The sequence below is a fragment of the Sylvia atricapilla genome, chromosome 19 (genome assembly GCF_009819655.1).
Source record: "Sylvia atricapilla isolate bSylAtr1 chromosome 19, bSylAtr1.pri, whole genome shotgun sequence".
Classification (NCBI taxonomy): domain Eukaryota; kingdom Metazoa; phylum Chordata; class Aves; order Passeriformes; family Sylviidae; genus Sylvia; species Sylvia atricapilla.
In genome coordinates this window covers 10,237,759-10,265,195 of record NC_089158.1, presented here as the reverse complement: position 1 = coordinate 10,265,195, position 27,437 = coordinate 10,237,759, and the positions used below count along the sequence as shown (strand labels likewise).

General features: G+C 51.4%; 1 protein-coding gene and 1 long non-coding RNA gene across 2 annotated transcripts in view; both read right to left on the bottom strand.

Moving 5' to 3' along the window:
* NEK6 (NIMA related kinase 6) overlaps positions 1–8,457 on the bottom strand; it is a 44,488-nt gene extending 36,031 nt beyond the window's left edge. Inside the window, exon 1 of the mRNA XM_066332972.1 lies at positions 8,346–8,457. The gene's annotated coding sequence lies outside the window, so the exon portion shown is untranslated. The remainder of the gene's footprint in view (positions 1–8,345) is intronic.
* Positions 1–27,437, bottom strand: part of LOC136369861 (uncharacterized) — a 174,069-nt gene that overhangs the window by 37,246 nt on the left and 109,386 nt on the right. The window lies entirely within an intron of this gene.

Below are 27,437 nucleotides of genomic sequence, written 5' to 3'. Positions count from 1 at the left end.
TTGCAGAGAACTCTCCCTTTCCTGGGCTAAATGCCCAAATTCTTTCAGGATTCACAAGACTTGTCTATTTAAATTGGGTCCAATTTTTTTTTTTCCCTACAGAAAGGCCTGCACAGAATGTTCTGAAGAGAAGCTGGGAATTAACCTTTCAAGAAAATTATAACTAAATGTGCAAGTTCTGTATAAGAGACAAATCACATTTCACACTGTATTCTGCCCCCTGTAACAATTTTCTTTTGCTCTAATAAGCTTCAGTGTTGAAGCATAAACTCAGAAGTATCAGATTACTAAAACCCATGAGCTTACTCATGGAAACAAGAGTCCTGCACCTCCTGCATTTCTTTCCCAACCTCCCCAGTGCTGACACCTTATTAATACCTGTGAATAACACACCACTACTCATCAAAAGAAATTTTTCAAGTCCAGCAAAATCCAGGTGCAGCTACGCCTGACCAGGGAAGTTGGAAGCCACGTGGCAAAGCAAGTGCAAAAGCAGAACAGCCCCTCTTCCTGCATTAGTGATGAAGCAGAAAAGCTAAAATAAGACATTACAGTCACTTCTGAGTGCAAACCAGGAGGACTAAAAGAAATCCCAATAAGTCAGTCGCAGAATAAGTTATTGCATACCTTAATACACAAAGAACCAAGTGCAAACACAGGTAGAGAACCATCCCCAACACTGTTTACTCTTGGATGGCAAAGTTCTTACATCTGACATAATGTTATAAATTGAGTAATTGACCCACAAGGAAGTAAAGAGCTCAAGAGAGTTAAAAATTACCCTATAAATACCATAAAGATTAACAGGTTTGTAATACCCACCCAAGAAGCGCTTACTCTAAGTAGAATGATTATGAACACACAGCGAGAATATTTACTCCATGGCCCTGAGTTCAGTATATACAGACTCCACAAAAGGCAGCACTGCTTCTTGGTGCAGTGACAGCTGAGAGTCACTCCCTGGGATTCCCACTTGAGCCAAGGGTGGCACACAGACACTGCGTTGTGACTGACTTGCTTCCTTAAAATACAGTCGTGTGTTTTTAAAACCTTGCAAATGTTCCTCGGGGAGTTCGGTCACAGTTTTTTGAGACTCTGATTTTTTTTACAACTCAGACAGAAGAGCTAATGGAACACCAGCAGTACAAAGAATGAAGCAGAATCCCCATGAAAAAGGAATTTTTGTGTTCATGTTTGATACTCTACTCCTGGATAAAGAAACCTTAAAATACCTACAGCTTCTCCCCCTGTGTCCTCACTGCAATGACAGATTTGCCCCCAGAACCAGAGCCCACTACAAACCCTCCAAGAGAGCCTTCACATTCAGAGTGTTCCTGTGCACAAACAAAATGTTCCAGCAAGGAGAAAACCCACTCCTTTCCAGGATGGCAGCAACAAGTGTCCACAAGGTTAAGAACAGGACAAGACACTTCAACTGGAATTCCTGAAAGGACTGTAGTGAATGTACTTTGAAGCTGTCATCCATCCTGTAGGTCAGCATTCCCCAATTATTGCACCATCTGCAGCGATTTTCCTCTCCAACTCCACAGTTTAAAAATCACCAAGTTTAGAAAAAAGTTACTCTCCCAAGTCAAAGGGGACAGTTGGCTCTAAGGAAAGAGGGAAAAATGGAACTTACATTATCCTGGACCAGTGGAGGCAGGAGGCAGCAGGGATTTGGGCAGTGAGCACCACCAAACAGGGGTGAAAGAGCTCAGGCTGGGCCACCCCAGCACCCCAGCTCCAGGGGCAGCAGTCCCAACTACCCAGCACGTGGGTTTTCTGTCAGCAGGGACTGAAAACTCCCCTCCGTGAGCTTCTAACAGGCTGGTGGATACTCTCACCTCGCAGCAAGTCCCAAAGACACCGCGACAAAAGTAACCGGAGAACAGGATCTGTCACTGAGCTCCACGAAATGAAAGACGTGCAAATGCTGCCCAGGGTGTGGAGCAACACCTGCTCTGTCAGCAGGCGGAGCTGGGACAGGGTCACAGCCCTTATCAGTGCGGGTTTTGGTCCCGGTAATACCACCCACGTGTGAGGAGATGGTGATTCATTTGGAGACGCTGCGTGGAGGAGCAGGATGGCAACAGCCTCCCCCAAAGGGACAACACAACCAGTGCCGGGGAGTCCCACCACATCAAACACCCAAGGGTGTCTGGGCTGAAAGGTGGGAGGAGGCACTGGAACAAGACACTGCAGCCTCCCCTGGAAGGTCCCTCAGGTCTGCTGGCACTGCTGCCCTGGCTGCTGGGGACACTGACAGACACTCATTTTGGAAAGAGCTGTGCAGTGCAGAATGTTATCTCCCTGCCCAGAGGGGAATCTCTGCCCTTTTCTCCCGCACTGGCACACTCAGGTTTATCAGCCTTGGCTCCTGCAGCCTGGCTGGTCTGGGAGAGGGTTGAGTTCACACACACACACGTCCTGCCACCAGTGACAGGCACCAGGAGGGTCCCTGCCTGCCAGGAGGGCTCACCTCCAAAAGGGGCTTCTGGAGCAGCATCTCCACACTTGGGAAATCAACATTTCAGCACCATTTCCAACTGATGGCATACGAACAATCCATCCATCCATCTGCCGGATTCAGAAAAAAGCCTCTTACACCTTGGATGAGATGAACCCACCCAGAGGTGCAGCCCCAGGGAGCTGAGGGGAGCAGGGACCACTGCACCACCCAACGGCTTCACAGAGAGAACTGCTTCAGACTACAACCCAAACCAGTCAATAAAACAACAAAATTAATTGCCTTCCTAAATCAAAGGCACTGATGTGTCCAGACTGGTGCCTGAGGTCTGTCCAAGGGCAGGGGATGGGCTGGCACCTACTTTGATTCATCGTGTGAAGCACAATTCAAAGGTTGGAGTCCAGAACTGGAGACCAAAGTCACTCAAAACAAATAAGCACCAAACTTTAAGAAGTGCCTAAGAACTGTCAAATGCCTGTAAATAGTCCAGAGGGGTTAAAAAAAGAAAGATAGCAAGGAAATCCCCATAAAGGAGACAGCTGGATGCCAACAGCAACAACAACTTTGTCATTTAAAAAGAATGATCTTACCACCTTCTGCACTTTGTGATCTGACATGTCGTAACTATTTTAATAAGTTTATAATTGCCATGGTGAACTAGCTCATAGAACAAACTAGCACATCCAATGTATAATGCCATGCAGTTCTGTGCAAAACTTCCATTTCTGCCATCTCAAGATTGCAGCAGAAAACACTCAACCTTAAACCTACCCTTTTTCAGGCTTAGTTACACCTGGACTCCATGAAAAATGTGGATTTGCTGACAGTTTCTAAACTACCCGATTTTCTTGGGTGAAACACAGGACAAGCACAGGACCAACAACACCCCCTGATCTCACCAAAACACAGCAGACTACAGAAGTCATGAACTACCTGCAAGGTCTTTTTTTTTTTTTTTTTTTTTAAGATGCAATAAATAATACATCTGACTGCTCAACAAGCATCTGTGAGGTTTCAAGAATGCTTTGGAGTACAAAATTCCCAGGGTCACATTCACTTGCAGCACTTGGTTTCAAATGGATATGAGTCTGCCGTCGGTTCACTTAAACGTGTAACAGGAAACTCAAATTTGACTAAAAGGTTGTATTACATTACTACAGGGTTTATATGGAAACCTTTTTAGAAGGAAGAAGCTAAGGGGTTTTTTTCCTCTCCCATCTGCGACAGACAGCTGCTCACTGCCTGGAATCCCTGAGAGCAGACACTTAAAGTAGCACCAAGCTGAAGTAAATCATTTAGAAATTTAATTTCTTTCATTGTATTGACACTATAAAATTATTTGCAATTTTATCATGCCATGTATCAAGACTTAACACTGGAACCTCCATCTACTGTTTTAATAAAATAGAAAATACAGCTTTTTGCTGAAATATTTTAAAATGTTAAAAAAAAATCCAAGAGATTTCTTCTGTCTGGAGAGCACTGGCACTTACAGCGAGTCCAGATGTTTAAATACTTAGCACAGGTTAGAACTTGAAGTAATCCTGATTCAATTCAAGGTGCATATAAAAATATGCCAAGAGAGAAAAATAGTTATCTACCTGTAAAAAGACTAACAGCTTCACAGGCTTCTGCATTCGAACCACTGTTGAAAATAAATCCTGGTGCTTTTCTGGTTTTAAACAAAACTTCAGCTCCAGGCCCTAGAAGTGCCACTTGGTCACACACTCAGAACCTCAGTTCCCTACATTTTAGCCAACTCCAGACAGCAGGTCCCAGCCCAGCTTTAGAATCACACACCTCACCACCCCCAAAACCTGGGACAAAAAATGTCTGAACTATTTCATGCAGTTTAATTTTCTTTGGAATTCAGACACACCGCAGCAAATCCAAAAATACTATGACTTTTAAGTTAGACCTAAATCTAGATTTTACATGCAAATGTTTTGGCTTCTGGGTTTTTTTTCTTTGAAAAGAAAAACATTGACTGGGCCAACATCAGCTTTTGGTTTGAACACTTTGAACTCTTCTTTCACCTCCTAGATACTACATTTTCCTCCATTTAACTTTAGGGACAGCTCTGCAGTGAAAGAGAGAATTCACAGGGGGAAGAGCCCCAGGCTCCAGCCTGTTCCCAGGGCACACATCCCAGTCCCTCAGTGCACCGATCCCACCATGGGAAAAGGCGAGGACACAGCTCGGGAAAGCACCTTCCAGCAGCCACAAAGAGCCAAGCATTCAGCTTTTCCTCACCCCAACTCCTTTTGGCCCCTTGGGCGGACACCAAAGCCCACAGGACCTGGGAGCAGCGGCTGTGTGAGGTGAGCTCAGCCTCTCGGGACTGCCCGGTGCTGCCACACCGAATCCTCCCCGCTGTTTTCAGCAGCTTTAGATAAACTGCTCTTATCTCCAGGAGAGCTCCCTGAGTGCCGGTGGGAAGCAGCTGAGTACCGGCATGTGCTTGTGCTGAGAGCTGTACAAAAGGGGGGTACAATAAACACAGCTGAACAGCGATAGGAAACAAGAAAAAAACCCAATTTCCAAGGCCTCTGCCTTTAACAGGACAGTGTTCACGTTGCCATTTTAGACAACCTTTAAACCTCGAGGCCGTTTCCTACTGGGAAAGGCCACTCTGCCCAGCTCACTGCTCTCCTGCTGCATTTTCAGCACCTTCAGTGACACGTGCAATCAAGGCCATCGTAAATTATATTTCAGCTGCATGACTATTTCGTTTTTGCCTTCGATATTACAAGACTTTTTCCTGCATCTCGTGTTTATATTGGCTACAACGACACGTCCCACGTAATTTCCTGCAAACAACCCAGTCAGGCACCTGGGGAGGTGGACATTGGATTAGTCACCATCTGCCCAGGAAGGGTAAAACAGACTGGTTCAGTGAGTTTCCAAGACAAATGCAGGAGTGTGTGCCATGGGCACAATGGCCATTCACGACTTCCCCAACCAGAATTCTGTGCTCAAACCACGACCACTCTCTGTCTACACAAGTGCTGAGCTGCAGTAAAACCGTGGAAGCTGCAATTAGAAACAGGTTTGTTCAGTGGTGAAGGTGAGCCCGGCTTCTAAAACGAGGTTCTGTGTACTTATTGTTCTCTGCTGAGGATCACCACGAACAACCTCTTTTGCAACAAGAGCCTCCAAGAAAAGCAAGTTCAAATGACAAAAACTGAAGCACGAGTTGTGCTGTTAAATTCATTTTCCCTAAGGACCCATTTAAGCTTTCATTTAGGACAAATAAATGTCCTACAAGTCTCAGATTCCCACTTTTGTCATTTCATTTTTGAAATCTTCCTGCGAGTACTTCCTCAGCTCCTCCAGCCACAGTCCGTTTTCTCGCTTTCAATTCCAAGTGAATACATTTGATTTCTCCCACCTGCCCCAGCTTTTGGCTGCTGAAGGGTGCTGCCAGCTCGGTGGTTGTTATACATTTTTCATAGCCTTGAGGTCAAATACATTTCGCACCACATGAAAGAAGAAAAGATGCTAAAATCCATCCACTAATTAATCCTTTACACATCTAGAAAGCTGCAGGTGTTCAGGAAGGGGACTCGTTGGTAACCACCCCCATTTTAGAGCTAAGAGAGCAGAAGCAGAGCAGGAGAAAAACCCACACGGGCATTTCTGCCTCCTACCCCCATTCAAACAAAAATACTCATTTTACTCCGAGTAAACAACAGCTCATGCAAGATGCACAAAAACTCTTTCAAGCCATTGCAAGAGCCCTTCACACCAACAGGTAAGTGTGAATAAAGCCCAAAAGCACGCTGCAGGAGAGGCCTCAGAATCTCTCACTATTTTCTCCAGTACAGCCTCGATAACTGCCAAGAAATGAGGAAAAGCCAGCGTAGGCTTAGTATTTTCAATGTATATTTCAGTGTTATAGACTGACATAAAACTTTTCAGGCAGGATCACGGAGGGCAAGTACTGCAGAAAAACCCAATATGGGCTTGGGATTCGAGTTATTCATCTTCATCTGGTTTTTTTCCCAACAAAATGAACAGTGAAGAATTTGAAAAGGTATATAAAAACTCACATTCCAATTATGCATCCACCCTCTCTCACAAAATACCTATTCGTCAAGAAACAGAATTCCAGAGGAAGGAGGGGAAAACGAAACTAGCAGAAACATTTTATACATCACAGGTGTTGAGAAAGCAAAAGTTTGGTTGTGCTCTGACAATCCCTTTGCGGTGACAGCAGTCACTCACACTCCATCTAGAATCTCACTTCTCACACAAGATGCTCTTTTTCCATCATTATAAAAGTTTCTCACAGCTTCCATTTTTTTTAGGTCTCTAAGACTCAGAGCCAGAGGAAACAGGCAGCAACAGTCTTATCTAAAAACAGTTCCTTCTTTTTTTCTGTTGTTGCTTAACAGAATATGACTGTCACAAAGAATGTCTACAGGAAAAAAATAACAGTGGAAAGAGTTTGACTCAACGTCAAGACACGTCTCAAATGCAAAAGCCGTAGAAATGTTGCAGAAGTTAAACGGTTGCTTACAGTGATTCACAAAAAAAATGAACTTTTAAAGGAGACGCAGAACTGACAGCAAGACAGTCACAATGTGTCAGGAACTTGCATCACCGGACTTCTAATTGCTACAATATTTCCTATCAAACTACTTCTCCTGCAATAATGCCATAGGCAATCACCACCGGCAGAGATATCCCATGTGCGCGAACAGGCAGGCAAACAGATGGGCTCCGAAATCCACCGTCATCCCCACCAAGCACGAATCACACCTCGCAGGGAGGAAAAGATGGTATTTGGTAGTTCTGCTCCACCATGTGCTCTTTCCAAAGCCGTGTGTAACGCTCGGCACTGGGGCTCCCAGCTCAGGGGAGCAGGGGACGGCCGGCAATGGTCCCGGGGAGGGTCCCGGGGCTTCCCTGCGCCCACCGGAGCCGCAGCGGGGAGACAACCGAGCCCAGCCCGGCCTCTGGGGGCCGGGAACCGGGAACCCCTCTCCTCCGGGTGCGTGTGCTCGGGGCACAGCCGCTAAAATACAAACCCCCAAACCTCCCTAAACCCTGCGAGCGACGCCGGAGCGCGCAAAGGCCCGTGTTCGTACGGCAGCCCCGAGTTCGCCCAAGCCGCCAGGCCGCCGCTCGGCCCGTCCGGCGGCAGCGGGGCTGACCCGCCCGGGCACGTGTGGGCCCGGGGCCCGCTCCCTCACGGCTCCCTCACGGCCCCCTCACGGCCCCCTCACGGCCCCCTCACGGCTCCCTCACGGCTCCCTCACGGCCCCTCACGGCCCCTCACGGCCCCTCACGGCCCCCTCACGGCCCCCTCACGTTTCCCTCACGGCCCCCGGAGCCCCTCACGGCCCCTCACGGCCCCCTCACCGTTCCCTCACGGCCCCCTCACGTTTCCCTCACGGCCCCTCACGGCTCCCTCACGGCTCCCTCACGGCCCCCTCAGGGCCCCCTCAGGGCTCCCTCACGGCCCCCTCACGGCTCCCTCACGGCCCCTCACGGCTCCCTCACGGCCCCCTCACGGCTCCCTCACGGCTCCCTCACGGCTCCCTCACGGCTCCCTCACGGCTCCCTCACGGCTCCCTCACGGCTCCCTCCCGGCCCCCTCACGGCCCCCTCACGGCTCCCTCACGGCCCCCTCACGGCCCCCTCACGGCTCCCTCACGGCTCCCCACGGCCCCCTCACGGCTCCCTCACGGCCCCCTCACGGCCCCCTCCCTGTAACGGGCCGGAACGCGGCCGCTCGATCCCCCGCCGCCCCTCGCCCGGTCCCGCGGCCCAGCCCGGGCTCCCGGCGGCGGCGGGCGGGCACAGCCCCGGCCCGGCCCGGCCCGGCCCGGCTCGGCTCGGCTCGGCTCGGCTCGGCTCGGCCCGTACTCACCTGCGGCGGAGGCGGAGGCTCGGGCGGTTCGGGGGCGGCGGGAGCCCCGCAGGACCGAGCGAGCGGCGCCGCGTCCCGCACGGAACTTCTCCTGCGCGCTCCCGGGCCGCCCGCCCCGCGCTCCCGCGCACGCGCCGCCGCTGCCACGCAGGCCGGGCCGGGAGCGCGCGGGGGCGGCGCGTGCGCGCTCCGAGCCACCTGCGGCCCCGCACCTGGAGCGGGCCCGGGGCTGCGGAGCCGCCGGCACCCCCGGCACCCCCGGCACCCCCGGCACCCCCGGGACCCCCGGCACACAGCGCGGCCCCGCGCCTCTCCCCGCCCCGGCTCCCCGGGCCCGGGAGCCGCTCCCGCCGCACCCCGGGAGCCGCTCGCCCCCGGAGCGGGACCCCGCCGCGGCTCCGGCCCCGGCGTATCGCGGCCCCGGGCCTGGAGTGCGCCACAGCCCAGTTCCTGCACGGCCCCAACGGGTTTGGCTCCAAAGTCTGTCCAGCTTTGGGAGAGAAAGTCCGCGATCCGCAAATTAAGATTTGCGTACTCCACATAAATTGAATTTGAACTTGAACTTCAACAGGTTTTTGTTTCCCAAGTGAACACGAACTTGGCAATAAACACAAACTGAATGAGCGGGGCTCAGCGATGGTCCCTGTGGGCACTGGGGCTGGGGACCACGGCAATTGCTCCTGTTTTGTCAGCTGTTGTCAGTTGGGTCAGATTTGCGCGGAGATGTTTGCTGTACGCCTGGAAACTCCCAGCGCTCGCACAGCACAGGGCTAAGGCCAGCGAGCCCCGAGCAGCTCACAAATCAAACACGCCGTGCCAGCCACAGCACCTCTGCCACTCTAACCATCTGCCCGCGGTTGCTAGTTAAAGTATTACTTTAAAATGCCTTTTCCCCCCGTTTTTAACGGCTCCTGTAAGGCAGAGGAGCCGAAGCGGCCTGAGCACGGAGCAGCCGCCAGGAAGGGAAGCTCAGCCCCGGGCCTGAGGCCGGGACCCGAGGTTTGTCCTTCGGGACAGGGCTGTGCCTTGGCCCGCTGTCCCCGGGCCGGGCCGCAGTTTCCCAATCCTCCAGGTGTGCTGCAGCTGTGCGGAGCTGCCCGCGGCACACAGGGCACAGCTCCCCAACATTTCCGAGGAAACGCCTGCGGCCCTCGCGGCGTGTTGCTGCTCTGTCCCCTCTCTCTCGGCTCATTGCATCACCTACACCTACACCTGAGCTCTGGGGAACCTGCTGCCCAAGACATTTCGGTTCAAACAAGTCACTTTTTCCAGCAGACTCCACTGACGTGCTTCAAAATAATTCGGTGTTTGACAGACCCTGAAACATGACGGCAGATTTTTGCTCAAATGGCTTTTATCCACAGAAAACTCGTACTTTTAGGAAAGCCTTCTTGCTAAAGCAGTGCCACCTCCAGCATCCAGAGAGACCAGAAAGTGCCGTGGTGGCTTTTTTTTTGTCTCTTCTGGAAGTGTCGCTCGGTTCTGGTTTTGTTAAAAAGCTGCTTACACCCAGCTAACAGAAATTCACTGTGTTCAGTTTGGGTGAACATAAACAAGATCCAGGGTTTGAGTTTCTGATACACTTAAGAGACAGTGAAAGTCGATTCTCTCTCCTGGAGCATTTCTGATGGCGCAGAGTTTCTCTCTGGGGTGCAGATGCCTGCACAGCTCTGCAATGCTTCTCACTAGAGACAGAGCAATAGACACAACAGATGGAAACTAAGAGGCCACCTGGTTTTAAAGCAAATCATATCATCAATCTATCAGTACAAAATCTGAAACATGGGAAAGTGCTTAGAGAAACAAAATTAATTCAATTTTTTTTCCTCCAAACTCAATTTTCCCAAAGTCTGTTGATGGTACCATTTGCAAAAATGCATTTCTTTCTCTTAAAATGAGAATGTCAGTGGATTGAGGTAGAAGAACTTAAGTGCTTTATATCAAAACAACAACCAAAAAATATCTATTGTTAGGCCACCATAAGTTACTGTCTTTCTATTCAGAAAAGCTGTTTTTAAAAATCTGCTACATTCTTGTGCACAGCTCCAAGATCCAGGTTTTTCATGGCTAAATTAGACAGACCAGACAGAATTAATTTAAATTATCAACAGCAATACAGTTAGGAAAGAAAATTACATTTCCTCAATTAAGTCTTGACAGAAATAGACTTTGGTTCATATCTGTGCTACAGTTCTGTGTGAAATTCTCTTTCAAACAACCTCTGAAGTGAGAACTTTCAGATGCTTACTTTACTTCTTCTGAGTTTCAGGGTCTGTAAGAACAGCCACAGATCAAGTCTCCTGAAGCATAAAAGATGTATTTTATACACACATATCTAAATGAGGGTTGCATCATTCACAGATCCCAGCTAACCATTTCATTTAATCAGTTAATTATTTTATCTAGTTCAAGGATGAGTTGATGTACACCTTAATCTACAATTCTTAAAATTGCACTGATTCAATTGTCCAAAGGAATTCTTAGTAGCCACTGTAAGTCTGTAAGGAATGGAGAATTACCTAAATAAAAATATTTTCATTTATTTATTTTTTAACCTAAAATACAGAGAAATAGTTTTTCATGCCTCTAAGGCATTTATAGGCAATACTCACAGGGCTGTAGAGCACCCAGGGCCTCCTCACTATTTACAGCCCAGTGTTGTAGCACTGACCACTGGGAGTGAGGCCACTTCATTAGAGCTGATCCAACAGAGCCCAGCACAGCAGGGGAACACTGCGATATCAGGGGCTGGGAACATCCAACCAGGAACATTCCTGTATCACTTGTGGCTATGGAGATTCACTAGTCTAGGGAAAACGAGAATGATCTTGACCCAAATCTTTAAGGATTTTAAATCAACATACAGTCAATACGATTGATTTACTTTATTCTGAGAGCTAAATGCAGCTGTCACTGTATCCTCCATCCTCAGTCTGTTTATCGATAAATTCCTGGCCTTACTGACTTAATATATGCCTATTGACTTATTTATTTTCCATTCCTAACAGCACGCAGTGAGCAGACTGCTAGAAGTTGTTTTTCAGGGGAGGAAAAGCAACACAAAAAACCAACCAACCAATCAAACAAAAAAAAAAAAAAAACCAAACCAACCCAAACCCAAAATAACCTTCTTCTTCCCATGTAAATGGTAGAGTTTAAGGAGAGTCTTCCAGCAGTAGCTGGAGAAAGCAGGCAGTGGATTCCTCTCTGCACAGGCAGGGATTGCAGCTCCCTCCACGCAGGCTGGGTTCCACAGAGCGGCTGCAGCCTGCACGCTCCGGCTCACATTTCCATAAGGTTGGGTCCCAGAGGAAGCATTAATGCTGAAGGAATGCATACCAGCGTGGAACGAGGCGAAAAGGCAGCACAAAATCTCTCCAACAGATTGCTCACAGAAACACCTCTTTTGTACCAGATTTAAGATCTGTAGATTGATCTCATGAGCATTCGCGCGGCAGTTCGGTCTCAGACCGATAAGCGTGCTCCGAAAGGAGAGAAACAGAATCAAGGCAGATTAAAAAGCGTTGGTCTTGGGGAAGATAAGGAAATAAGGAACCCAGAGCCAGCACGTGACTCAGAAACGCTCCAGCCCGGCCGCCTGCGGATCTCATCAGGGAACCAGATGTGACCAGTGGCAGAATATCCTTCTCAGCATGAGATCTGGAGGATGTGATTGCCATCCAGGAAAGGGGAGATGGGAAAGTATGATGGGGAAAATGGCCTTTTTTATAGAGTTTAATTGCTTAGAAGAAAGACACGCTTTCTTTTAAAGAAGGAGGGATGCTCAAAAACAGGCTCAGGAAGGTGTCTGGAGGAAGGAGCAGAAGGATTTTTCACAGGGACAGAAAACTGAACATTGCTTCCTCTTTTCTAGCGGTTGTGCGTTTAAAATGATGAAGTGGGAGCAAACACTTCTCATTCATTTCTTTGGTCAGTTGAAACCAGGGTGGGGCAGTGCAGAAAAAGTGGAAGAGGCCCGTTGTCCTCTTCTCATAGAGCAGGAAATTGTGCCTTTTCATTGATGAATTTGCTCACTGTCCTGCACGCAGAGGACAGCTGGGAGACGTGTTCCATCCCAGTGGAGGGAACACCTCGGCCTCAGCACACTCTCCTTGTCACATCCTACACCACCCCAGCTGCAAAGAGCTCATGGCATGAGCTCCACATTGCCTCACACGGGCTGTGGGGTGGCTTTGCTCTTGCTTTTGTGGCTGGACAAGTGGAAGATGGAGTTTTTCAAGCACCTAGTCTTGTGGTTGCTGCTCATTTTGGGGCAAGGAGGGCGAGGGAGTTTGCTGTGGACACAGAGTAAGCTGTGTGTCCTGCACACACAGGCAGCACCCACTGTGCTCATGACAGAGAGAGCTGTGGATGCCTTGTGTCAGCCCCAGCAAAGGGCGTGGGGGTGAAGGCTGTGCCCTGGGATCTGTATTCCAGCAGAGCACAGCAGTGGTGCAGGGAGCAGTGTGCTGGGGTGAGGCCCCCAGCAGCCTGTGCTGCCAAGCAGATGGGCTGCCGTGGTCTCAATCAAGTGCAGTTTTTAAGGTCATGCCTAGATAATGAGCGTCACATCACAGCACCCCAGCCTACGGATCATGAATATATGGATGAATATTGATTCGTGCCTTTTCCTGTCTGCAGCCCCGTCCCTGAAGCTGTCCCTGTGCTCCAGCTGTGCGAGTCTGGAGCTGCCACTAACCACTGGTGTCAGAGCTCAGCCTGCCCTCGGTGCTGGGCTCGGGAGCACCTGCATTCAGGGGCCTCCCTCTCACTGCCCTGGGCAGGGTGTGAATGTGGCTCACTGGGCTGGAGCCACGGAGCAGCAGGATAACTGCAGAGCCTGGGCTCAGGTGTGAACTCAAACCATATGGTAAGCTGATAGTGAAGATAAACCCTTCTAACTACTTCATTATTGTGTAAGCAAGACACCAGCTTTATTGCTCTGTCTCCCTGTTTTCTTAATGAACTGCCTTAAGTTGATCCCTGTTTATACAGTTTATATAGTTTATATAGTGTCCCTGGCCATTAGTGAGGCTCAAATGCCTCCCCTTGAGCAGCCAGAGAAGAGGAGAGAAGAAAGAAATAGAGAAAAGAGAAGGAGAAAAGCAATTGAAGCCAGATTGAGCAGCTCTGGCTTTAACAGTGCTAGGCCCTTCCCCTGTTTTTGCTGACATTCCTCCTGGTGACCCTTTCCAAGTGTTCTGGGCCAGTTTCACAGGAATGCACAGCTCTGTCTTCGTGAGCTCGGCTTGTTATTCCAAAGGAGCTGGCACAGCTCCCCAGCTTTCACAGCCAGATGTTACGAGGGTGACCCTGCCAGACACTGCAGGCATGCACCTTCCCTTCCCAGCCCCTCGCACGGGGAATGCTTTCTGAAGAATCTATTCTGGGTAATACTTCTCTTTTGTGATTTGTTCTCTTCCTTCACTCTGAAGATTGGCTCATCGTGCCAATGCTGTATCATTTCACAGCTAGGGAAAGTGGGATGAATTTCGCTGTGAACTTTAATGACAGATTGGTAACTGAAGTATTTTTGTGTCCTACTCATGAGTCAGGACCCAAGCTGTGCTCGGTGTTGTGCAAAAAAAACGCAGGACAAAAGGAGACTCCTGCCCAGAGAAAGCTGCGGGTGGTTTTACATTTCAGACTAATCATATGGATCCACAGAGACAAAAGAATGCAAATGAAAAATGAAGCACTATTGGTAGCAGAACACACAGGGATCTTACAACATCAACAGCTCTTCTTCCACCTTTCCTTTACCTGTCCCAGGTATTCCTGTAGCTCGTGGATGGTCTGGGGATGCACACACTGAGGTGCAGAGCCCTTTGGCAGAGCAGCAATCCACCACTGCACACTGACTGACAGCACAGCAACCTCCTGTCCGTGTGGGACAGCCCACAGCCATTTCAACCTCCAGCGTTCTTTCTCTTCGACTGCTGTTCGTAGTTTTGAACTAAACTACAAATTCTGTGGGACAAAAACTTTGTCCATTGTAGGAGCTCATTGGATTCCTGACCACTGTTATGCTTTCCAAGAGCTACTGCACTGCAAATACTTAAAGTACGTCTCAGAACTAAAGACTTGTCACTTCACTTAATTCATCAAGATGTCAAATGGTGATTGCACTTTACCTCAAAATGAGCTGGGGTGGAGGTGGAAATAATGTCATTTAAATTTAATATCATCTTATGATGGTAACATTCAAACAAATTTAACCTCTAAAACAGTATTTTGAAAGGAAGTTAAAACACTTGCAGAGCACAGCTCTTAAAGTTGAAGTGCTTTCTGTTCCTGCACTGAAAGGTGCTGCAGAAATGCAGAGCATTATGTTTGTTTATTAATAATCCCACAAAGAAATGTTCATGATCGCCACTGGGGACTGTCTGACAGGTGACACAGGCGACCTTCTGCCAGGAGTGACATCTCTCCCCTACAATTTACATTCTTTAAATGATTTGTGATCAAATTACTTACAGTACAAATTAGTTTCTCCCCCACTGTTCACTCTCACAGCACCATATTCAACTGTTCGTTCCACAGGGCCATAAAAATAATAATATGGAAAGTCGGTGCCTCTGCTTCCAACATGGAAACTGTGCATTGGCCAAGAGATCGATTCCTGCACTCATTTTCTCAGGCACTGGGATTTGCATCTGGGGGAGATGCAGGTCATTGGCTGGAAAAGAGCATCCTGGGTTCACATTTTGATTGCACAACCAGATAAACAAACCAAGTGTCCCAATTAGAGGGAAGAAAATCAGCATTTGTTGGTACAGGAAGGGAGCAGACTAAGGAACAGCTTTGGAACAGCCGAAGAACAAACCCCAGGCATTTACCGGGTGTTAGGGAGACTGTAACAATCAGTGGCAGGGAAACGGTTAATTAATGGTTAATATGTTAAAGGTGCAAAGGGTCTCCTGACCTCTGCCACCGTCAGTTCTGTCAATGGGCCAACAGACGCCAGAGGAATAATTATGGCCTATATTTAGATTATGGATGCATCGGACGGGGTGAGGGTTGAACATGGGGAACATGGTTGTTTGCAGTTCATTAGTGATGGGAGCAGCCAAGGGTGGGAGCAGGGCACTGAACTGGATTCATCCCACCTGCAGTGCCTGTGCTGAGCTGCATAATGTCAGGGAAAGAGATCTGATTCGATGGGGAAACAAAAGCAATAAACAACTGTGCTCAGCCTGTCACACCCAGCAAGCCCAAGGAAAGAAGGAAGGAAAGAGCAGGGAAAGCAAGAGCGGGCTCTGGCTCTCAGCCACGCTGCTCCTGCAGCAAGGAATGCAGCCGAAGCACGGGCTGGAAGCGCAGAGCTGGGAGCTCTGTGCGTGTGACTGTGGGGTGTGTCTGCACACGCGTGTGTCACACACAGCACAAGGAGAGGCCTCCAGCTGCGCCCTGTCATCCTGTACCCAGCCCGTGTCCTGTGAGTGGGGAGGGTGCTGTGGGCTGCTCTCCACACTGCACTGACGTGTGGAAGGACTGTGAGCACAAAGGCCGTGGGGTGCTGCTGCACAGGGCTCCAACTGCTGATCAGCCGACACAACTATCAGTAAATGGCAAGTCAGGTAAAGAGGAGGCTGCAGGGAATGTGAAATGGAAACCAGATGCCACAGCATCACATTAATTCTTCAATGCAGACTACAGATGACTGACAGTTTCCTATCTTACTGACTACACAGGGCCCCAGTCAAACGGCTGGCAAAGTTTCTTTCGAGACACTGGGGATAATGAATTCAGAAGTTTCTGAACAGCTGCCTTTCATGGATCATTTGGAATTTGCGATGCAAATATGAAAAATCCATGTTAAATGCCCTCAACTAATTGAGTGGAGAACAGCGAATACAAAAGGATAGATCGCTGACCTTGGTAAAAACAGCACAAAAGCCTTAATCTGCCCAGAGAGACCAAGAAGGGAACTGAGGAGAAGGAGAAAGCAGAAGCTTGTATACTCTCCCTCAAGTTCCTAATTCTGCTTGCCAGGAGATAAATACAGACTTTCCTTTTGGGACTATACACCAGCACCTACCTCCCTTCCCCACAACCCACGGCAGTGGAGAGGGAGCAGGTGGGAACTGGGCTCCTGACAAACTGCCAGTGTCAAACTTGACGATTCAAGGCAGAATCTGACACTGGGGGAGAAGAGACAACTGTTAAAGGGTAGCTGCTCGGGGAAGTGGGGAGGTGGGTTTTAACAGTTGAGGAGGCACAGGATAAAAGGAGAAGAGAGGCAGGGCTGGGTGGGAGTGGGTGAGAAGCAGGACAGCTCAGACCCCTGGGGTTACAACACTGCTGCTCACAGGCAAGGGTGACACGGAAAATACAGCACTGGCAAAACGGAAAACAAGGGACAACCGTGACTTTCTAGGATAACGTGTAGAGCTGTTCACCTCGGAAAAACAAATTCGTGTTGCCTGCCTGTGTATTGCAAATCCCTAACACTTTTCCCTAGCTAGGTGCCTGCTCCAAAGGTATTAATTGCTGACCATCAGCTGCCTGGATGAGGGGCTGTTTCTGCTGAGCAGGCTGGACAGATAAGACACTGCTCTCCCGAGGCTCCCTGTATGGAAAACAGCAGCAAGGTCCAGCGAGTGAGGCAGCCTCCCCAGCTGTAGTTTTCCAAAATTGGAACGTCACGTCCGCTGGGCTGCACATACCAGCTCTGGTCCTGTCAGCTGTTTCTCACTTTATCATCGTGCTCCTTCAAGGGAGACCAGATAACTGCTCTCGTGTTGCTGCAGGCACAGCCACACCTTTCCCAGGTTGTGTCTGCGAGGAGCAGCAGAACAGAAACACTGGAGACAGAAGAGGCCAATCTATTATTTATACTCAGCTACTCCCCTTGGGCCTGAACAAGCAAAAAGCTCTCTTTAAAGGCTGATAGTTCTTGGTCAGGTTCCAAGAGAGACAAAGGGATGTTGTAAAAAGAGTTTCATATGAGCTTGGTAAAACACTCTCCTAGGGAAGAGGCAGCAGGTTTCCTTTGTGTGGGGAGGCAGGAGGTAGACGATTTTGTTTAAATTTACATTCACAATGAAGGATTTTCCTGTGTGTTTCAATGGCTCTCATTCAAATTTACATTTCTTTGAGCAGTTTTCTGCATTTGTGGGGTTTCTGTGCCATTTCTAAAGCAGCAGCCCCGTTTCATGCCCTCTTAAGTCTGTACCACTCAGGAAGTTGAAAGTGCTGACTCAGCTCTCTGGAGAGCCCGTGAAGCATCGCTGTCCTCGCTGTTTGCAGTTTTCAGATGTGAATAACCACAGAACAAAAACGTTTCGGTGCCCTTGGCTCAAATGCTGGGCAGATTGGGGACTTTCTTTTAAACCGGAAGGAAACAGGGAGGTGCCACAGGGGTGCCACTGCTGCTGAGAGAAGAGCAAAGACAACTGAAGCAATCGAGTATCGGGAGGAAAGCGGCACTGCAGTCAGGTGTTCTGCTGGAGGCCTGGGAAAACACTTGGAACGTGCTTTTGCTCCACTAGTTCCAGCCAAGATTTAAATGCCCAGAAAGGATCTGGAAGGTTGCCAAGACAACAGCGTTTTTTGAAAACCGCAGTGTTCAGGTTTGGGTGGGGATGAGGAAGGTGTTCAAGTCATTCCGCAGTTATCTGGAGTCACAAGGCAGCAAGAGAGCACATGTGGTCGGTAATGCCCAGCAGGAACCCACGCAAAGGCCGGCACAAAGTTCTATTATTCCTTTTACTCTGCGCAAACCACGTGTTTTTCATTAGGTCCAAATTGTAAAAGAAAATATATACATATTAAACCAAATACCAGAGTTGTGTGAACGTGTGTTTGGCAGTTTGCGTTCAGGTTACAAACGCTCACAGTGTATTTTACAAAAACGCTGTTTTACAAGGTTGCGACCCGCAGTCAATAATGTGAGACGGGCCATACTCTCAACCATCGTTTTGGCCCACACTTCCTCAAAAAGCAAATAAACAAAGAAAACGAAATCATGCTGCACTTCAGCGGCTTGGTTGGTTGGGTAGATTAGTGCCTCGGAACAAAAGGGTTCATGGATCAGAGACCTCTTCGGTTTCCTGAATGTTTTAAGCCTGGCTTCCTAAGGACGCAAGACTCCTGCGTTCACACCATCCATCTGTCATCTCCCCCCACCTCCTCCACCCCCATCTTTTTAGCTCACCAGCCAGTTCTAAATAATTTTATGTAATTTGGCAGGCAGCTGAAGGAGGCTCCGAGACCGAACTCGGTTTGCCGAAGTTTGTAGAAGATCAGCGGGCTAGAAAGCGCTGAGCCGAGTGTCCCAGCCCTGGGCCCCAGGGAGCAGGGGCCCCGTTGTGCCCAGCGGGGCAGTGTCACACGCACATGTCAGGGCACTTGTCACCGGAACGGCGGCTCCCGCCGCGGGGCTGGATGTGAGATGTGAGATGTGAGATGTGAGATGTGCCCTTGCTCTGGGCATCCCTGGCATTGTGCACGGCCTGCAGCCCAGTGCTGAGGAATGGCTGAGAACAAGCACTAACTGTAGAGCAGCAGCACGAGCGAAGGTGGTGTTTGTGCCATAAAAGTATGCTGTGCTGGTGAGACATGTATAGGAGGAAGCAGGATCTGGGAAGCGATTGTTTTATGAGGGACTGACTTTAAAATGACTCATTTAGCACAGAGCAGCAATTGTGACTTTATTAAAAATCACCACGTTCTGGAGTGAACTCCTTGGCTTGGTTACATGTGCTGCCAACTTCAGCTTCATCAGAAAATAGGTCTTGCTGAATTCCCATGGAAAAGTCCTGGAGTGGGTGCCAGCTCAGTGTCCCTGTGTGGGGATGCTGCTGGCACCCCTACTGCGGTGCAGCGGGGCCGGAGCCTGATCCTGCCCTGCTGCAATCACAGCTCCTGCTGCTCTTGTAACAGCTTCCTGTTGTTATTTCTGCTCCTCCACATTCTTTAGGTACATTTTGTGCAGTGCTCAGACACTTCAAAGTGCTGGCATTAAATTAAGCAAAAAAAACCCGCACAACTTGAGATAAAAATGAGACTTCTCAGAGTTTCAAGATTTCAAACTGCAGCCCCTTCCCCGCCACCGCCAGAGGCTGCAGCACACACCAGGGCAGGATGCTCAGGGAACACAGGAGCCAGGGAAAGCAAGTGTGGGAGAAACAAGACTTCTTGTAGTTAAGTTTCCACAGCCTTTAAGAGGATCCAACAAATTCCAATATAAAACAGACTTCACAGTTTAAGTGTATGGACTTTACTTGGCCAATTTAGAACTCTGCATCAAACTGCTTTGTTCTCTCCCTTCCCCCCAAAACAGGTTTTGGGGATGGAAACACTGATCTAAAATAAATCCCAGGAGCCTGACAATCCTTCTGCAGAACTTCCCTGAGACCCTGGGACGTTGCCAGCTTCAAGTGACGGAAAGTAAGATTGCCAGGTCACAGGGCATGCCACAGATGGGATTTGACTTCTGAGCATTCATTTAATTTAGGCCTGGAACAGGATTTATGAGACTCTATCTGAAATCACAGAGAAAGAAGAAGATAGAGGGCTGGGGCAGGGAGATGTGAATTCAGATGAGACAAACCCCATCTGAAGCGTGTAGAATATTCCTGCGAGGCTTCTAGTTTCCATCTCTGTTTTACAGATTGAGACTAATGCTTCAAGTAAAAAATCCATGCTAGCAGAGAGAATATCAGCAGAGGGAAGACTAAGGACATGCAAGTCCTGACTCCCAGCTTTATGATCTGAGCCTCTTCTTCCTCCACACAGCCCCTGTGCAGGGAGGATGGGGCAAAAAGGGAGAAATCTTGTGTTATTTTCTGCTTGTAGCAAACAGGGCCTCCACAACTGGACATGCACCATGGGGTTGGCCGTGCACACACATTAAACAGGAGAGATCCAAACAGCAGCCACAAAGAAGCTTCCCCAGCACAATCCCTTCTTGCAAAGGAGGCCTCAGCTCAGAGGGAGAGGTATGTCAGTCCTGGGACAGTTTCATCAGCTACCTCTAAGCCATTGCTGCTCCTACTGGAGCATTGTCATTTGCTATTGTCATTTGCTCTCCTCCCCTCCAAACCAAACCAAACCAAACCAAACCAAACCAAACCAAACCAAACCAAACCAAACCAAACCAAACTGTTTCCCCACAGGCTGCAGACACAAGTGCAGGCTGCACAAAGCTAATGAGTTCAAACCCCAGCTCCCTGCACATCCACCTAGGAGACACCCAGCCCTTCGAAGAGTGAAAATTAAAAGGGAAGGAGCACAAGTGGCTGCAGCAGTAGGAGCTGGTGGCTGCTCCTGCTGCAGTGGTGCTGGTGGCAGGACCCTGCTCCAGGAGCCACACTCACTTCACAGGAATGTCTTTCCCTGAACCACTGAAGAGTACAAGTTGAACACCAGCCCTTGTAGCACTGCAGAGCAGCTGGTCACTGCTGTCCCCATATTACAGCAGTACAAACCAGGGTGCTGGTAGAACTGGGAACTTGTCTGTGCAGATCATGGGGTTTGTCAGGACAAAGACACAGGGTGGCTGTGCCCACCCTGCTGCGCTGCTCCCTTCCCTGTCAGCTGTGGCCCCTGAGGTTCCAAAGCCCAGCCAAGGAACTCAGTTCCCTCCTTCTGTTAGTGGCAGTGACTGGTCACCACGGCAAATTTAACGTAGAGGGAGGAAATTAAAATGGCTCCTTTCTATTTTGGAATAGCAGGAGCCAGGTGAGACTCAAATTAGGCCTGGGGTAGCAACGTGCCACCACCCGCCCTGTGAAGAGCACAGCTCATGGTGCTTTCCACAGCAGAGCCCACGGAGCTGCCCACGGGAGGAACACCCCAGCCAGGACCAGCTGAGGATGGAGCCAGGCACCAACACCTCGTCTCCTATCTCGCTTCAGATCCCTGTCAAGTCCTGTACCTCACCCTGTCCCACAGGGAAACCACCTAAGAGCAGCTTTACACAGGAGTCCTGGCAGTCGTGTGTCTTAATCACTGCAAAGCTCTCAAAGTCAGTGGGAGGAGGAACATGTTCCTACAGCTTCAGATGGTGCTTTCCAGAAGCGTGTCTCACTTTCCTGCTGGCAGCCTAGACTCCTATTATTTTGCCTGTTTGGCACATCTGGAGAGGAGGGGAAGCTGCCTCCATCCCCTGCCCTGGCCCGGCCACGCTGTGGCCAAGCCCTGCACACCACTGCAGTGACCAGAGGAGCTCGGGGCTCTCACTGCCCTTGCAGACCCCAGCTCCACATCTGAGGGGTTCAGTTCCATCCCAAGAGTCACCCTTCCCCACTCCTCAGCCATCAGCCCCACAGGTCATACTGCAACTTGGCAAACTTCACTGAACCCTGGAGCGGCTCTCCCACAGCCCCAGGGGACATTTTTCTGCTGCACAACATCCCCAGTCATGTCCCACAGAGCTCTGCTGTTGTGATGCTTCGTATTCAGAGACTGGAGATATGCACACTCCAGGAACAAAGACACGACACCCACGCCCACATGCCAGTGCTTGGATTAAGACAGAATCTATCAGATCCCGCAGCCAAGAGTGGATGGGCGCTGAAATTCCCCGGAGCGCCACACATGAACCACTTAACAGGAACCGAGCGGCCCTCGGTGCCCTTGAGACACGGCCGGGAGATCCAGTTACCCCTGGATAGATTCCCCTCGGCTGGTCTGCCCAGAGGGCAGGACACTGCTCCTTGCTTCTTGCCGGGAGCAGCTGGTGCCGGTGCAGTTAACCCTTTCGTGCAGGCGCCACTGCAGCTGCTGGAGCCCGGCAGGCCGGGGCTCTCCGGGTGCTCCGGGGCTCTCCGGGGGCTCTGGGGCTCTCCGGGGGCTCTGGGGCTCTCCGGGGGCTCTGGGGCTCTCCGGGTGCTCTGGGGCTCTCCGGGGCTCTCCCAGGGCTCTGGGGCTCTCCGGGGCTCTGGGGCTCTCCCAGGGCTCTGGGGCTCTCCCAGGGCTCTGGGGCTCTCCCAGGGCTCTGGGGCTCTCCGGGGCTCTCCCAGGGCTCTGGGGCTCTCCGGGGCTCTCCCAGGGCTCTGGGGCTCTCCGGGGCTCTGGGGCTCTCCCAGGGCTCTGGGGCTCTCCGGGGCTCTCCGGGGGCTCTGGGGCTCTCCGGGGCTCTGGGGCTCTCCCAGGGCTCTGGGGCTCTCCGGGGCTCTCCGGGGGCTCTGGGGCTCTCCGGGGCTCTCCGGGCTCTCCGGGGCTCTCCGGGGCTCTCCTGGGGCTCTCCGGGGCTCTCCGGGGCTCTCCGGGGCTCTCCGGGCTCTCCGGGGGCTCTGGGGCTCTCCGGGGGCTCCGGGGCTCTCCGGGGCTCTCCTGGGGCTCTCCGGGGCTCTCCGGGGCTCTCCGGGGGCTCTGGGGCTCTCCGGGTGCTCCGGGGCTCTCCTGGGGCTCTCCGGGGCTCTCCGGGGCTCTCCGGGGGCTCTGGGGCTCTCCGGGGCTCTCCCGGGGCTCTCCGGCGCTCCGGGGCTCTCCGGGCGCTCCGGGGCTCTCCGGGGCTCTCCGGGGGCTCTGGGGCTCTCCGGGGCGCTCCGGGGCTCTCTGGGCTCTCCGGGGGCTCTGGGGCTCTCCGGGGGCTCTGGGGCTCTCCGGGGGCTCCGGGCTCTCCGGGCTCTCCGGGGGCTCTCCGGGGCTCTCCGGGGGCTCTGGGGCTCTCCGGGGCTCTCCGGGCGCTCCGGGTGCCGCAGATGGGGAAGGCCCTGTCCCTCAGCCAAGCACAGCCTCTCCGCGGCGTTCCTGCCCGGGCAGCGCTCCCCGCCCCGGCTGTGCCGCCTTCACTCACCGGGAGATGTCTGAGCTCACCGGGGCAGGCTGTGACGGGGGCAGAAGGCAAGCCGCGAGTGCGGGGTGCTCACCCAGCCCCGGGCACGTCCAGCCCCACAGCTGATGACAAGGGGCTAAAAAACTCTCCGTGCAAACAAGTGGCACTCAGAGCCCAGCCCCAAAAGGCAGCACAAAGCCTGGCTGGGGCCGGACCCCGTGCAGGGGCAGGATGCAGAGCCCAGAGCTCAGACCGGCTGCCTGTTTCCTCAGGGAGCTGAGCCGGAGCTCTGGCCAATGTGCCTGATTTCCCTCTCATTTATTTTAGATTTTCAGCAAGACATTTCCACAGCTACTCCCGATTTACACCAGTGGGAATAAGCGATGGTCCAGGCCCCTCCTCTCAGAAGCCTGGCCGGGGTTCCTCAGATTTCTTCCTTTACAGAAAGCATTGAGGGGCCATTTTTTCCCGGTTAAATCATCCGATTTTTTTGGCTTCCCTTCCGAGAGGAATTCTTTCTTTCTTTTGAATTAATTTTGCTCAGTTCCAGCACTGACCCATGTTTATGAAAGGGGCTTATGAGCTGTAATGTTAACTAGCCTCAGTTTGCTGATTCAGCAGCGGAGTAAATAGGTAATTACACTCTGCCATATGTGTCTCTAATTCCAAATAGGTGGTGTCCAAAAGGCGCTGTGCATTACCAGTGGATGACTGGAGTTGGGACTGTAAAAATGAGTAAATTGGTCCCCAAGGCCAGAAAAAGCTCTGTCAAATCCCACTGTTTATATCATACTGAGTGGCTGACTTGTGGTTATTTTGTAATTTAATACTGCTAAATGTCAACGGGAAATCCTTTCAACTGCAGTTTGATACCTAGTGACAGAAAATCATTCAAGACTTAGACAAAGCAGCAAGCTCAGAGAGGAGCATTTTTTTCTTTTAATCTTTGCATAAAGAGTGATCCTGCAGCAGCTGCCCTGCCCCGGGGGGGACAGGGCAAACACACTGCTGCCCCCAAAGATGCCCCTGTCCTCTGCTGGGTGTGTGGCAGGCACTGGGCAGGGCTGCCTGCTCCCAGTGCCTCCCCAGCCAAGCCCAGCCAGACAAGTTTCTTTAGTCCTCGTCCTGCAAAGCCCAGTGTGTGAGCCTAACTCTTCTGGCTGCATTTCTGGTTTTAAAAAATCCCCAGAAAACCCAGAATTGCCGCATTGTCCAAATACTTTCTGTAAACAAATCCAAACACTCAAGTAAGGGCTGCTCAAGCTGTGCTGGTGAAGGAGCTGCACAGGAGATTGCAAAATGACTTGCAGTGTGTCTCCTTCAAATGCTGAACTGAGTCTCCTAGGCTGTGTTACCTCAATGTCCAAACTCTCCCAGAGCAGCCTGCTGCACTCATTCACGGCGCTGTCCTGCCCCAGTGAGCTCCCTGAGGTGAGACAGCAAACTGGAGTCACCTACTCTGGTGTTTCCAGCTGCTGATCACCTCCTCGGTCAGGGACAGTCTTCTCCTTCCCCCCGGGACCAGAGAGGCAAGTGGCACACGGCCAAGGAGGAAGGGACTTGGCTCAGAGCTGGCTGGGCACAGGCCCAGGGGCACCTGCCATCAGCTCTGGGCTTTGGCAGGACTTTGTGCCATGGGGAGCACCAGCCTGTGGCACACACGGCCTGGGGGATTCTGTCACAGCCCAGACACGCAAGTAAAGAGTTTTCCTCTTCCCAGTGTGCAAGAATGGAGCTCTGCTCGGGCCAGCTCAGGCCGTGTCCCCACTGCTCTTTGTGCTGGGCAGCAGCACCACGTTTCCCAGGGCTGCTGTCCAAGCAGGGTCTGTCGCACCTGATCTGCTCTGCTCAGTCTGTCTGCTGCACATCTCTCCTCTCTGGGGGCTGAGCAGAGTAATTAGAGGGCTGAGAGCTGGACAAAGCCTGTCTGGTGGATGGCTAATTTACAAATGCTCAGACTGTCCACAGTCCTAAGCCGAAGAGGAAGCTTAATTAGAGGCACAGGAGAAATTCATCGGGGAGAAAATTAAGGCAGAGAGAAGCCCCACCCCATCAGAGGCAGAAGGACACCCTCAGTGCAGCCTGCTCCTTCAGGGAATCCTGCTGGCACGGGGCAGGGACCAGCGCTTTGCTTGGAAGCAAAGGGCAAGTGGTGGCCCTGTGCCTAAAAGCAAAAAGGGCACTGCCATTGCTCACCGAGTGTCACTCCCTCCTGCTCTGGGAAGCTCTGACAGGATGCAGCGTTCAGCTCAAGCATCTCTCCAGGGCTGCAGGGCCTGGCCTTATGTTGGCAATTCCAGCTCAGGCTAATGGGGTCTGCGGGGAAGCTGTTTCACACTCAATTCTGCTGTTTGACACTGCTGGCTGCAAAGTGGGGGACCCGCACAAGCTGCTCTGGCAATATGTTTGCATAGATCCCACAGGATCCTCAGCCACCCCTCAGGATCCAGTCTGCCTGCTCAGCTCTAGAGAACAAGTGAGTGAACAGCTCCAACCGCTCCGTGCCAGGCTGGGGTACAGCAGTGTCACACGGCAGGAGCTGCCTGCTCTGTGTCACATCAGGCCAACAGACACAATTCAGCCCTAGAGCCTGTCACAGCACCAGGAGTGCCAGCAGCTTGTGTCACAGCATCTGGCCTGTGCGAGCAGTTCCCCAAAAATTTGGAGAAGTGCTGTGATCTAGGAAATGGTATTCTGTTCCCACAGTCTCCTGTCCCAGTCATGAGGATGGAGCTATTTTGTGGTTGAGGCAGCCAAACGCTGGGGCACAGAGTCCGTGATCTGCTCCAGCCATTTGCTCTGGGGCTTTCAACAAATACTTTTTGGCCCAACTTCTTGCATGCACCTGACAGAGACAAAAGCCAACGTTTAATGCATTCCTGCTCTCTACTTTTGTGATCTGGGCTGATGCTACCCCAGCCCTTCCCAGGACAGTGTGTATCTGCAGTAGTGTGTGATCCATGCAGAGATCTGCAGGTGAAAGAACCGGGATAATGCAACAAAACAATCTCTGTGCCAGCCCAGCATGCAGAAGCTGGTGCCACCTTCAATGATGATTTGAGTGCTATAACATCCTTTCTGTGTGCTAAGCACTGCCTCTCCCAGGCTCCCCACTGAAAACCAGCTCTCAGTGAGGCTTTGGGCACCTCCAGGTAAACCAGGTGCTCAGGGCAGGACTGGCTACACACAGCATAACCCACCACCAGCTTCTGCTGCCTGAAGCCAGAGAGGCACAGGAGAAGCAGGGGGTGTCTCCAGCCACCAGGAATTACAATTCACGTGTTCCTTCTTTCCCCATGGCCTCGTTTGGCCCCAACCCCAAATTTCACAGTACCCACACTGCGCTGCATGTCCACACTCTGCCCTGCCCGAGGCTGTTGTGCACTGCATGTCCACAGCCTCTGCCAGCGGAGGTAAGGCTGGGGGAGCTGACACAGGATGTGCAGGGGATTTCCCAGCTTGTTCCATATCATAGATTTCTGCTTTGGAGATGAACACGGAGGGGGAAATCTGGTTTGCACACCAGGCCCTGCAAAGCACAGGGGCTGCTCTGTATAGTGGGAACAGCTTTGCTCTGATAGTCCCAAAGCCAAGGTAACTCCTGAGCTCCCATCCCTAAAACCTCCTACAGCCACATCCAGCCCTCTGTGGTGCTGAGGAGACCCGGGGTGTGTGGCTTCCCTCTGTTCTAAAAATGCACAGCTAAAGACATCCAGTCCTGGTTTGTTTGATGAGGGCTCTGGGACGGCCACATCTCCTAAGTGGGATCCATTTTTCCTTGTATCCCCGGGCCTTTCACAGGGGACTGCTGACTCACACCTTTGGGGACCCAATGCCACGAAGGAGCTGCCTGGGCACACAGAGTGCCACTGGGTCCTTCACACTGAGCGTGGCTACAAGAGGGGAAGGAGAACAGCTCTGAGAGTGTGACTGACCAGGACAGTCATTTGAGAAAAACTGGGATACCTGCCCTGGCCAGGGAAGTAACAGGTCCTAGCTCCAGAGACAAGGGGAGATGAACTCCAGAGCTGCAGGGCCCACGGAACCAGAGCTGTTCTCCCTGCCCTGGGCTAGGTGGTGTCTCGGGGAGGAGGCCCTGGTCAGGGGACAGGGGACATGCGGCTGTGCTCGGGCAGGCCAGATCTGCCCTGTCACCCCAGCCTCAAGTGACACCTGCCAAGGCCATCCCCTCGGCTCGGAGAGATTAAAGGATGAAGTGGCTGGCAGTTAAGGCTCAGTTCATTAGGAAGAGTCCTGTTAATTGGGTATTAACTGGCCTCTGCTGGGGATCAGGGACACATGGGCTGGGAATACAGGAGCTGGAGTGTGATGCTTGTCAGACATTTGAACTTTGGCAGGCTGCT